The following is a 12597-nucleotide window of genomic DNA, read 5'->3' on the forward strand; positions in this document are numbered from 1 at the left end:
TTGGTCCTCCTGTGGAGTCCATCTTAAAGAAAATGGAAGACAAGGCTAAGTCTATGCAGACTGTTAAAGATTTTTTGCAGGTACAACCTCCAAAGTTTAGTAGAAATTGGCCTACTAAGGGGTGGACGTACCCTTCTTCTGATTCTCAGTCTAGGGGTAGATCTAGGCGTGGTAGGGGCAGAGCTCAGAGTACCTTCAGGCCGAGACAATGGAGTTCGCCTGCTCAATCTGCTGGTGAGGGCAGGGGCCAGTCCTTTCGTAAACAGGCCCAATGACCTGCATTTTCAGCTGCCAGATTCTTCTTGCCTGGCAGCTCCTTTGGGAGGAAAGTTGGCTCTTTTCAAGCAAAATTGGCATTTAGTCACCCAGGACAAATGGGTATTGGACATTATAAACCGAGGTTACAAGTTCTATTTCCATACCATGCCTCCTTTCAAAGGCATGCCAGGCGTCCCTCCTCGGCAAAGGATAGAGGCTCACAGACAAATTTCTTTACTTCTTCAAATAGGAGCTATACAGCCAGTTCCTCTGTCAGAAGTGGGCCTAGGATTTTATTCTCGCCTGTTTCTAGTTCCAAAGAAAGGAAACACGTGGAGACCAATTTTGGATTTATCTATCCTCAACACTTACCTGGACATTCCAAAGTTCAAGATGCTGACTTTACAACAGCTTTTACCTCTGTTGGGAAAAGATCACTGGATGGTTACTCTGGATCTCAAAGAGGCTTACCTTCATGTTCCTATCAGGCCCAGTTGCAGGAGGTACCTGCGTTTTGGCTGGAAATTTACATTATCAGTTCTCTGCATTGCCCTTTGGCTTATCTACTGCCCAGAGTGTTCACAAAGGTTCTGGCTCCAGTGATAGCATTTTTCAGACTAAGAGGAATACAGATTTATCCTTATTTGGACGACTGCCTGATTATTGCACAAGAAAGGACGAACTTCTTCATCATCTACAGTATGTGATGGCAGTGTTAAGATGCCTAGGGTATTCTGTGAGCGAAACAAAGTCCAGTCTAGTACCCTCTCAGGACATGTGCTTTCTGGGTGTGAGACTGAATACAGCTTCCCAGATGGCTTTTGACCCCGGACAAACAAAGAAGCCTTTCTCTTTATTTCCAGCAAATGTCTCTACGGTCCAGGCTGACTGCAAGGACAGTCCTTCAAGCCTTGGGGTTCATGGCATCTTGTATTCTGGTGCTTCCCAATGCCAAATTGCATATGAGGAAGCTTCAATGGTATCTCAAAATGTGTGGACACAGCACTGCCAAGATCTAGACACTGTCATTCAGATAATACCTTGCATTCAGAAGGAGTTTTTGTGGTGGGCTCAGGAATGTCACCTAAACAAGGGACTCTCTGTGACCCGGCCAGAGGCGAGTCAGATTCTAACGACAGATGCCTCGGACAAGGCTTGGGAGCACACCTCAATGGAAAATGGGTGCAAAACACGTGGCCTGTCAAACTCCAACATTTGCATATCAACTTGAAGGAAATGTTAGCAGTCCAGTTTGCATTGATGGCTTTCAAAGATTTACTTCGTCCAGGGCAGGTGTTGATTCAAACAGACAACACTACTGTCATGTGGTACATCAACAAGCAGGGGGGAACCCATTCTTACCCTCTTTGCAGGCAAGCGATGATTCTGTGGGAAACTGCTCTCAATCTACACCTCAATCTTCAGGCAAGGTTTCTACCAGGAGCACAGAACTCCTTAGCAGATGTATTGAGCAGACAAATAGTGGATCCTCATGAGTGGAAATTGGATCCTCATGTATTTCAACAGTTGACAGTGTTATGGGGAACTCCAGACATAGATCTGTTCGCTTCTCCACTAAATTACCAGTTGCCAAAGTTTTGCACAAAAATGTTTCATCACACAGCTTGGAAGGTGGACGCTCTATCATTCAGTTGGAACAATCTGCATGTATATGCCTTTCCACCTCTGCCTCTTCTTCCCAAGGTACTTTTGAAGGCCAGACAAGACAAGCCAACCATGATTTTGATAGCACCGGATTGGCCTCGACAACACTGGTACCAACTACTGAGGAGTTTAGTACGAGAACCTGCATGGCCTCTGCCTTTGATTCCGCACCTTTTGTCACAAGAGGACAGTCACTTCCTCAATGTCAAGATTCAGTCTCTGCATCTAACAGCCTGGCATATTCTGTTTTAGACTCTGGAGGGTCTCAGCTTCCACAACAAGTTTTGAATGTTATTTTGGAGGCCAGGAGGCCTAGTACCAGGAAAGTTTACGCTGATAAATGGAGGAGATTTTTTATTTGGAGCAAAGGAAAGGACTTTGATGTCTCCAAACCTGATTTAAGTGTTGCTCTTCAATATCTTACTGAGTTATTGGACAAGGGTTTGTCTTTCTCCTCAATAAAGGTCCATGCTGCAGCCATTTCTGCTCACTATGATTGTGACCCTCCTTTATTCTCTCATCCTTGGTTTAAGCAATTTCTTAGAGGGCAGAGAATATAAGACCCCCGTAGAGCTCCTACTCCTGCTTGGGATCTCAATTTTGTGTTGGAAAAACTTACTCTACAACCTTTTGAGCCTGCAGCTACTGCCGAGTTAAAGTATTTGTCATGGAAAACTGCTTTTTGTTGGCCATTACCTCTGCAAGAAGGGTTTCTGAATTACAGGCCCTCATGGCAGTGGAGCCTTTCCTGATTTTTCATAAGGATAGGGTATCTTTGCGTACTAATCCTTCCTTTATGCCTAAAGTGGTTTCTAGTGTGGCCTTAAATCAAACTATTCATTTGCCTACTTTTTATGCAAACCCCCAAAATAAAGGGGAGAAAATTTTGCATACTTTGGATATTCACAGGCAGTTGCGTTATTATTTGAGCAGAACCAAGGAGTTCAGACAGTCTCAGCAATTGTTTGTTTCTTTTGCTTTGAGTTCACAGGGTAAACCTGTTTCAAAACAAACTATTTCTAAATGGACTGAGTTTTGTATTTCTTTCTGTTATTCCCATCATGGTAAGGAGATTCCTGCTGGAATCAGGCCTCATTCCACTAGGGCTACTGCTACTTCTACGGCCTTTCTAAGGGGGTAGCTACAAAAGACATTTTGGAGGCAGCTACTTGGAGTTCAGTGCATACCTTTTCTAAACATTACCACCTTCCTCTTTATTCTAAGTCTAGGGCTGGATTTGCCACTGCAATTTTACAGGGCATTTTAGCGGCCCCTAATGCTTTATGATTTTTACCATCCTCCCTTTCCCGTTACTTTGGGATTCTACCCATAAGTAAGGACTGCAGCAATGTGAGATGAAGAACATAGTACAGTTTTGTACCTACCATAAATGTAGATGTTCGAAGATCCACATTGCTGCAGTCCAATTTACCCTCCCTCCTTCCCCTCTGTAGTTTGACTTGGTGCTATGCTTTAGGTGATGGTTGTTGTTGGGCATGTTTTTGAGAGGTATTCTGTTTTTGGCTGTGGCCTTTCTGGTTTGGCCTTCTGACATCTGGGGCAAGAAAAGACTGAGGATATGACGTCGGTCATGCGCCTTTATACCCTGACGCTCTGATGTCAGATCTAGGCGCCCATGTCCGACGTCAGCCTAATACTTTGGTATTCGGGCCGACCGAGGACAGCGGACTACCCATAAGTAAGGACTGCAGCAATGTGGATCTTCGAACATCTACATTTATGGTAGGTACAAAACTGTACTTTTTAGGAAGTGACAAGAAGCCTAGCTGGGGTTGGGGTTTCCATTGTATGATATGGCTATATAGCTTCAGTTTTCCTTATGGAAATGAAAATCTTGAAAGTTCAAAAGACTAAAATCTTTAAGTACTGAATCTCAGAATACTGAAAACACACAGGATACCAACACTTACTATATTCCAACACAAGTACATATAGAAACAAATAAAAGATAAACTGTTTACCACTTCAAGTATAAGCAGGGGGGCAAGCCTCCCTGCACCCCCTGCTACTTAAATATATCAACTCCGAGATCGCACCCCACAGAACAAAATGGCAAACATACCATTACATGTTTCATGACTGCCTGTTTTAACCTTAGTCATGTTCCCTTCTGACTTGCTAAACTACAACATAACTCATGTTAGTGTAGTGAACTGCGATCTTGAGTTGATATATTTAAGTAGCAGGGGGTGTGGGAGGCGCAGCCCCCCACATTCGGGGTGCAGGGGTGCTTTTCCCCCTGCTTATATTTGTAGAAAAGTAATATGGTTTGTCTTGTATTTGTTTCTGTATATACTTTTGCTGGAATATAGTAAGTGGCATCCTGTGTGTTTTCACTACTCTGAGATTCAGTATTTTGAGTTTTCAGTCTTTTGAACTTTCAAGATTTTGGGCTTTCAGTCTTCTGAAGTGAATATATATATATCGAATTTCAGTAGCCCGAGATCGAAGTGTCGAAAATGCAGTTGCACGAAAGTGCAGAATCCCGAATGCAGAAATGTCGACTCCATGGTTGTGGAGGCACATACGTGCTGTGGGATTCCCTGTGTTCGTGATGTGCGGTGTGGTATGTGGATGTAGCTGGAGATTCAGGTAAGTGATGTTTTACTAGGGGTTTTGGCTAGGGATTTTGGTGTGAGAGTGTGGAATTTTGAGGTGTGGCTTAGGGTAGGTAGGTAAGATTGTGAGTGTGTAAGTATGGAGAGTGGTGCTATTTGCACATATGTGATGTGTGTTTGTGCAAGGGGAGTATAGAATGTGTAGTGGTTGTTTTTGTGTGTCTGTGTTTTTGGTGCGACCTCGGAGTTGGTATATATAAGTAACGGGGGTGTGGAGGCCGCAGCCCCCCACATGAGGGTGCAGGGGGGGCTTCCCCCATTTTATATGTAGGGTCCACGTGTGTGTTTGTTTTTTGTGTTTGTGTGTGTTTTGTTGGTTTGTAGTGTAGGGAGGAAGGTGTATGTGTGCTTGTTTGTGTGGAGTATGTATGTGGGCAGTCGCAATTTTGCGCTTTTGGGGTTTTGTGTTTTTCAGTGTTCGGCTTTACAGTCTTGAGATACTGAATTTCGATATTTCGGGATTGTAAAGTTAAACCATATATATATATATATATATATATATATATATATATATATATATATATATATATATATATATCTAAAGGCTTATGGCCCAGGCAGGTAGCTACCAGCCACAGAGGTCAGTCCCTGATGGTGCGAGTCAGGCACAATACTGCACAGTGGTAATAAGCACAGCAGGTTCTAACTTTGACATACATCAGCACTCCTAGTTGTGACTTACAGCATTTGCTAAATAAAATAAAGTGTCCTTTTTATTTCATTTTTAGGAACTCTTCCTGTTTGCTCTAGATGTTGATGAAAAGCACAATGCTGTTAATGAGAAAAGGATTAAATTGGGTGGTAGGAAAAGAAATCATCCCTAATCCCTGGAGAGTATTCAAAAACCTCAGAAGATTCACTAATGGACAAATGGTCTCAGTACCACAGAACACTGTAAGGCGAACAGAAGGAGTAGCAGAGCCAACAGGTGTCTTCTGGTCTTCAACAGTGGGAATAATGGAACAAATTTTCACGCTTTCAGAGAAGTCATTGTGGCTAAGATAACCCCTTATCCATTGTTATCTGTTCCATCTAGCTTCAACCTGTGGGATATTAGATATAATGCTGGCCAGCTCCTTCAGACTTCAAACTTTCTAGGCTGTGCCTCCCTTACCCACAATCCCTGCTCCTCAGATCTAGTTTGCCATCAGTCGTCAGCAGTTCGATCTTGGCTCCGCTTCATGTATACTTTTTGGAAACTTTAAGTGCTTTTTGTGGTGAATTTCTGCATCCCTTACCCTTTTTTTCTAGAATTAGATTAGTTAAGGTTGTGTGCAATAGGTACATAGGTAGATGGTTCTGTAGTTTAGTGTTTTTATAGATAGACTTCCCACCTTTTGCTGGGGTTGTGTTTTTTTTGGTATTGGTGTATTCTTGGTATTTCTCTAGCAATAGTGTGGTTAGCGGTAGTATTGTTGGTGGTAGCTTTCTTAGTAGTTATTGTGGTTATTATTGTGGAATTTTGTGTTCTGTTTTGGACAAGGACATTAAGAAGTGTGTTGCCTGTGAGCACACGTTGCTGTTGCAGGGCACACACGACAAATGTATGTACTGCTTGGGGGCATCACACCTGGACTCTGATTTTCTGTCTGTGAGGATTTTGGGTCCGCTTATTCTATCTGTGAGGATTTTGGGTCTAGGGTGATTAACAAATGTCTCAAGTTTGTCCTCAAGGGGTTTCTTCCCTCTGACCTTCCTCCTTTTGTTTCTCCCTCGGCTCCGAAGGTCAGATCCAAGAAACACTGTCTGCAGGACTCCAAAACCTCTAAGGGGGGGGGGGGGTCAAAGAGGTCCTCTTCTGCTTATGTTCTTGGTTCTTTCTCCTCCTGACCCAAAGATCCCATGACTTTTGGGTCCCCCAACTATCCCGGCACCAGTATTGGCTCCAAGGATTCAGACATGATCTCTGTCTGTGCCGACCACCAGCAAGGTTCTGTGCCTGGCACTGAGTCTTCCTAGTCCCTTTCAGGTTAAAGGAGCTCCATCCACCCCACAGTTGCTGCCGCCAAAGTCTTCCCCTTTCCCACCCCAGTTCCAAGCCTGTCCAGCTCGTATCCAGTAGATGGGTTCTTCCTCTTCTAGACTGTCCTCCAAGCCCCCTTTGGCAGCTTCATCTGTTTGGTCATTGAGGTCGGTGGGCAGCATTTAAGTTTCTGACGTTGAGCAGCTGATGTCCTTTTTTAGATGCAGATGCAATTAGGCCTAATCCCTTCAGGTCTGGGTCTAGTTCTCTTACCTTTGGCTCTGTCTATCTGGCTTCCACCATTGACCCCTTCGGATCCAAGGTCTTCAGGCCCAGCTGCAGTCCCACCTTCTAGGCTGGATCCTACAGCTTAGTAGTGTTTGGCTCTGATTCATTTCTTAGTCTGTTTGACTCCAACTACTTCAGAGCCTTTAGGACCTCAGAATGACGGTATCGAAGCAGGAGCTTCCAGTTCGGGGTCGACAATCCCTGCTTTGCTTTTGTCTCTCCCACTCAAGGCTTTAGCTTTGGACAGCTCAGCTCCAATCTCAACAGTGGGGTAGGCATAGCTCCCTCAGACTCAGGTGTGTCTATGGTACCCTTGGCTTTCAGAGGCCAGCTTCCACCTTGACCTTTGACGTTGTAGAAAGGATGTTCTCTCAGAAGAAAGGTTGGGTTTCTGGGGCCAGTGTCCCTTCCCTTCTTTCATCTGGGCCTGTGACCAGCCATCAGTCTGCTCTTGGACAGCCTGCATCTGTGGGTCTCCATCCTGCTCCATCAGCGGGGCTTCTAGCATCTTCCCATTCCCCTCTGTCATCACCAGAGCAGGAGGTTTCAGGGAAGAGGAGGTGTAAGAGGAAACATGGAGGATATTGACCTTGAGGAAGGAGAGGGGGTTCCCTAAATCAGCATGGAATGACACCTCTTTTGGCAGTCTGTTGGAGCTGCTTTTCCAATGTGGAGGCTGAGCCACTGAGGCCCCCCTCCAGAGGAGTCCATTGGCGTGGCCCATCCATGCCTTGGGTGGATCCCCCTCCGGATGCTCTTGTAGGCCTAGTGTCCCAGAGAGTGCAGAAGGAACGTGACATGGTGGAGACCCCCTCCCCCCCAAGAAGCCTGATAAGATTCTTGCACCCCCAAAGACTGGCAGCATTGGAGTAAGGGTCTAGCCGTTGATTCTATTGTGGTGGTGGCTGCCACTAAGAAGGAGATCTCTGAAGAGAGCTCTTCAGTCCATCCCCCAAATAAGGAGTCGCCTGGCTCTGGCATTGCCATGCAGTGCCATGCTTGGATGCATTTATATAGTTTTGCAGATTGCTTCAAAGTATCCTTCATCAGTATCTCATTTGGCTCTTCCTTATTTAGGCCAAAAAGAGAAGATACTCTAATGAGGAGCAAACAAGATGGGAATATGCTCTCTGTTGTAGGAGTACATTTCACATCCCTCAACAGACCTTTCTGAGGGCACAGAAGGGTGTAAGTACCTGTTTTTCAGAAAGTTGCAGCAGTCTTTTTAGAACACTTCTTCAGAGGATTCCCCCGAATGATGGGGGGAGGACTTATAGTAGGCACTGCCCACTGGACAGCAGTGGTCCACAGAATCAGCTTTTCCACGGGGCTTTCTTCAGCTGGCCCTTTAAGTGACCCTAAAGACTTGCCTGACTGTCCTACTCTGGAGGCAGTCAGGAGTGGTTTGTCTGTTCTTCCAAAAGCTTGGGGGGCCATCACCTTGGATGCATGGGTGTTAAGAACCATATCCAGAAGCTACTATATTCCTTTTTAGAAGTTCCAAACTTTCATCACAAGCATCTTTTATGACATTCCACCCCATCAGAAACTAAAAGCATCAGAAGAGATTCACAAGCTACTCACAAACCGAGTCATCCAAGACATCCCACCAGACCAGCAAGGATCCAGGATCTGTTTTGAGTTTCTTTTTGGTACCAAAGGACAACAAGGACCTCAGGCTCATTTTGAATTTAAAGAAACTGAATCAGTTTGTGAAACAGACCAAATTCCAGATGATCACAGTGCAGTCCATCTTTCCTCTGCTGAGGAAGGACAATAGGATATGCTCGATAGACCTCAAGGACTCCTACCATCAGGATAGACAGGCACTACAGGAGGTTCCTGCACTTCTGGCTAGGGGCCAATCACTACCATTTTAGGGCCCTGCAGTTTAGTCTCAGCACAGCCACATGGGTGTTCACCAAGTGCTTAGCAGTGGTCTCAGCCTTGCTCTGGCTGCAGAGATTCCAGGTCTTCCCTAACCTGGATGATTGGCTGTTTATTGCCCCTACTAGACCATTGTTGATCACGGCCAGGGATACCTGTGACCACGTAGGCATTAGTCAGTTACCCAAATCCGAGCCTACAAACCTGTTCAGGCTTTAGAGTTCATAGGTTGTCACTTGAATAAAGTTAGTCAAATTGTCAAGCTTCCAAGCTCCAGAGTGATCAGCCTTCATGCTCAGGCTTTGTCTGTGCTTGCAATCTCGAAGGCTCCAGCTCATGCAGGTATGAAACTCTGAGGTCTCACGGCATCGTCCATAGGTTGGTCCCTTTAGCATATATCATATGAGGGCTCTGCAGTGGACTGTGGTCTTTCCTAACCCATCAAATGGATTTTGCCATACGGCTGATGGTGTGTCACAATGAAATACCTTGGTGGTTGCAGTCTCCTTTAGTAACCGATGGGAGACCACTTAAATTAAAAAGACAAATACTCTTCGTAGCACTACATAGTTGTTTACTAACTTGCATGCTAACCTTTCTGATTGTTCTTGACAGGCCGAGTGCATTGAGTCAGGTCCAACCTGCTCCGTTCGCCCTTACAAACACCACTGTCAAGCTTTCAGCCTGCTGAACTAATTGTATTACATTGTCACCTGAACTTTCACAAAAAGTTTGCTGTAGCCTTACTTTATATCCCACCAGGAAATAAGATTCCTGCCCTCGCAAATATACTTTCATGGCTGGCTGACAACATTTCCTATGAAACTATCATTCTGGGAGATGTTAACATAGACTGGTCAAAACTCATGTCTGGTCCCCCAATATGTGTATTAACCTTCATAGTTTCAAACGACTCCTCACAGCCCCCACTCGTATTAATAAGACTTCTGTACCAGCTCTATCCTTGATCGTATACTTACTGCAGACCCTAATCTTTACCACAATCCCCACACCCTACCCCCTTAGTGACCACCTACCCATTCACATCCAAAGACACTCTGTTTCAATGCCTAGATCCCACATATACAGAGACTGCTGTAAATTATCCTTATTTGACTGATTCATTTAACTCTAAACTAGCATCCACTAACCGATCCTTCCTTCACTACCCTCCCCGTAGTGAAGCTGTGGAAAAATTTAACCAGATTTTCCTCGACATATTAGACTCACTTGCTTCCCAAAGAAAAATTAGGATAAAAGCCTCCCGTACAACTTGGTTATCAAAAGAAACGCACTCCCTCATGCACAAAAGGGATAGTATCTGGCAATCCTGGCAAAAAGCGAAATACCCAACCCTACTTCACAGCTACAAGGAAATCAGAAACCTTACTAAAAACGCATTTACCAAGACAAGAAAAACTTTTATAATACAGCACAATCCAGTCACCTCTGCAATCCCCAGAAATTCTGGTCTACCATCAATAATATTCTACACCCTGGCAACCCCCTCAACCCCAAATCCCTTCCCTAATAACACCACAAGAGACTGCCACTCTACTCAATAACTACTTTATAGACACTACCCGCTAACTTGTCCCTCTAACTCTTCCCCCTCTTCTACCTATATTAACAAAAACCCTTTCTCTCTCAAACCTGTTCCCATCTCCTACATCAAATTTCTTCTTCGTAAAACTTAAACTTTGTTCCCTGTCTGCTGAACTACCTCCCCTCTTTCTCAAGCTTGCTGCTGATTTCAAAGCCTTTCACATCTCTGTACTACTAATTAGATCAATTCAAGAAAGCACAGTTCTTAACATCTGGAAATCTTTTTATACTATACCACTGCACAAAGGAGGTAACTCCACAGACTCCTCTAACTTTAGACCAATAGCTATCCTATGACCACTTTCTAAAATTCTAGAAAAATGTATCCACTCTCAGTTCCTTAAATACTTAATACAGGAAAACCTTTTAACCCCTACCCAACACTGCTTCCGGCCAAACCACAGCACTGCTACAGCCCTCTTATCTTTTACTCATACAGTTTCTGAAGCCAGAGATAATAAACAGCTTGTGTCCTCTCTCTTCCTTGACCTATCCAAAGCATTTGATACAGTGTCTCACTCTGAACTACTAACAAAACTAACTGATCTAAACCTCTCTCCTGCCACCTTGCAGTGGTTCTCCAGCTACCTTACTACAAACTGTCTGTTGGCTCACTTCTTGCTCCCCCTTCTTGCCTGTAAAAACAGGGGTCCCCCAGGGTTCGATTCTAGGCCCTCTTCTATTCAGTATCTTTACCAACAACCTCCACATGGCTCTACCCTTATCACCTCCATTGATAACATGTCTCATCTCCTTTCTCTTACACAAAACACATTTAACACCGTCAAAAAGTGGCTTAATGAAAACCAGCTTATCCTAAAACCTAAAAAAACTAAACTCTTACTCTTCCTACCAAAATCACTCTCAGACCATAAATTTTCCTTTTCCATCTCCTCACGAGATAACACTATCATCAAAGCTGACCTGCATACAAAAACTTCTTGGCACCATAATAGATGACCAGCTAAAATTTGACCAGCATATTCACCAGTGTGTCAAAAAGACACTTCAAAGATTAGGGTTACTGTATCAAAACAAAAAATACCTTACTCCTGAAGCCAAGCTATCCCTAGCTAGGACATTCTTACTGCCAGGCCTACTTTATGCCACTCCCATCCTCACAAACCTACAATCCACATTAATCTCACAACTAGAACAAACTTGTAATAAAATCGCCTGATTTGCAACAAGATAACCTTGTAGATCTCACCTTTGCATTGCATTAAAACAACTGCAATGGCCAGAATTCTACCATACCTCTCAAATATACGGATTTTTGCAGAATGTCCAGGTTTTTGCTTCATATATTTGGTCTGTTTTTCATAAAATTGTGGTTTTATGGTAGATTAGTAGCAAATCATTAGAGATTGAAGTTAGAAAATAATGATGGACATTTGAGTTTCAGGCTTTCTGCCCTTAAAATTCATGATAATGCAAAACCTGTTATTCTATCAACTTTCTAAGTTTGTAAAAGCAATATTTAAAAATTGTCCCTATTTTGGGGGCTTTGTCCAGATTTCTTGCTTTAAGAGGTATGATTCCCCCACCAACGTCTTAAAGCACAACTACAAATCACACACTCCATCCTATACAAACCTACTGCTTGCCCCTCCCTCTCTACACTAGTTTCCTTCTACACCCCCACCAAATCTCTCAGAAGCTCTGACCAACAACTCCTTGACATTCATAAACCAAACAAAAATATAGATGTCTCTTTAGCCTGGAACAAACTCCCTAACTCCATTTAAAACACCTCAAATACTGCTCAGTTCAAAAATCAACTAAAACTCTTCCTCTTAAGCTCATGGATCTGTCCTTGCCAGGAACCGTCTTAAACCCACCCATCCTTACCTCACGTCATTCAACTAATTTCTCTCCCTCTCTAACAACTTCACAGTTACTGTTTCTTCCAATCTCCCATTATAGGTAGCTTTACTAAACTTGTAATGTCACTAAGTATTCACTGCATTCTATTAACAATGTTAATTATGTGTGTATGTATCGTATTGTATTGTATTCTTTTTGTTGTTACTGAAACTCTTAGAGGTCATTTGACTCCTCCTGCCTCTATCTTTTACTTTTCCTGACTCATCTGTAAATACATACTGTACACATTCAAAGATGCCACTTTCTTTCAATTGTAATTTTTTTGAAACTGTATTTGTGTGTCAAGCTTTTTGTTTTGTACACTCCTGGTTGTATTTTTCACTCTAACTACTATGTATAACTTTAGAATATAACGTTCTATGTTACAATGAATTTATGTATGTAATTTTCTTGAAGATTTTCTCG

General features: G+C 43.5%; 1 protein-coding gene across 1 annotated transcript in view; it reads left to right on the forward strand.

The window, feature by feature from the left end:
• CENPO (centromere protein O) overlaps positions 1 to 12597 on the forward strand; it is a 282925-nt gene that overhangs the window by 246197 nt on the left and 24131 nt on the right. The gene's annotated exons all lie outside the window — the stretch shown is intronic.

The sequence above is a fragment of the Protopterus annectens genome, chromosome 2.part1 (genome assembly GCF_019279795.1).
Source record: "Protopterus annectens isolate FY-2018-M chromosome 2.part1, PAN1.0, whole genome shotgun sequence".
Classification (NCBI taxonomy): Eukaryota; Metazoa; Chordata; order Ceratodontiformes; family Protopteridae; genus Protopterus; species Protopterus annectens.